A 1217-nucleotide genomic window follows, 5' to 3' on the forward strand; every position below is an offset into this window, starting at 1 on the left:
CCTCCCTAAGTCAGAATCGGTAGCAGACCAGCTCCGACAAGGCTTCTAGGCACAAGGGGCATAAGGCAGCATCAGCTTTATCAAGTCTGATTCACTTAGTTTCTCCAGTCAGCTTTATGCACACTGGCCACAGGATAAATCATCTTTCTCTTTTGCTGCACTGCTCTTTTCTGTTTGATATAAAAATAGTGACCTTATTTCCCCATCAAATGGTCACTAGATTTATTTCATGGTGCTCAGAAGGGAAACCCCCGAGACCTCCTACCGTCCCCAGAGCCAAATCTCTTCTTTGGCTGAAAGAAAACTGACCTAACTCTGTAGCAAGAGGGACATTTTACTTCACCCTTTGTATTCCCCAAATGGAGTCCCCAAGAGTCCTTTAATCACAGGAAAGGATGTTCCAGAATGGTATTTTCCTGGCCTTTTTTCATTCACTTAGAAACATGGTTCCCATTGTGTAACCGTTTAGAATCATGGAAGTTTGCTGAGCTATAAAGCACCTTGGAGACCATCAGGTTGGACCATTTCATTTCCCAGATGAGGAAACTGAGGGCCAGAGAGAGAAGGAGGCCCTCAAGTTGCTAGAGCACGCCGCACATTAGAGACATGACTGGGAGGATGCCGTAGAGACGTGTATGGATTCAAGGAAAAGCTAGTCAAGAAAAACTAGACTCTGAAAAACAGAGGAAGAGTGTTTACCCTATAAAAACACTTCACCTTAAAATAAAAAAAAGAATTTGCCCTGAAAATTCTTCAATTTCAGAATCATTCATTTTAATAACATGATTTAATTTACTAACATTATATTTCCAAAGAAAATTTCAAGAACAACTTTTTCCATGAAGACAACCTCCTTCTCCTCTTCTTCCCATTCCTATTCCAACTACATTTACCCTGGCTCATTACCAACCCTGGATGCTTGCTGCTCCTCCATTGGGAATGTCTTCGATGGTTCTGTTCAGCTACAGAAATCCTCTCCATCCACCAGTCTTAGGGTTGGTCCACCTCCTGGATGTCCACTGGTGCCTACTCCAGTCCATACTGGTCTCATCTTTTTCTGACCACAAATGCACTAGCACTGCGCAGATATACCCTGATTCTTGGGTCTTAACATATCTCATATTTTCTAAACTAGACCAGTGTCTTAGTCATCTAGAGCTGCTATAACAGAAATACCACAAGTGGATGGCTTTAACAATGAGAAGTTTATTTCCTCA

This window comes from Trichechus manatus, unplaced genomic scaffold (assembly GCF_000243295.1).
Source record: "Trichechus manatus latirostris isolate Lorelei unplaced genomic scaffold, TriManLat1.0 scaffold00076, whole genome shotgun sequence".
NCBI classification, from domain to species: Eukaryota; Metazoa; Chordata; class Mammalia; order Sirenia; family Trichechidae; genus Trichechus; species Trichechus manatus.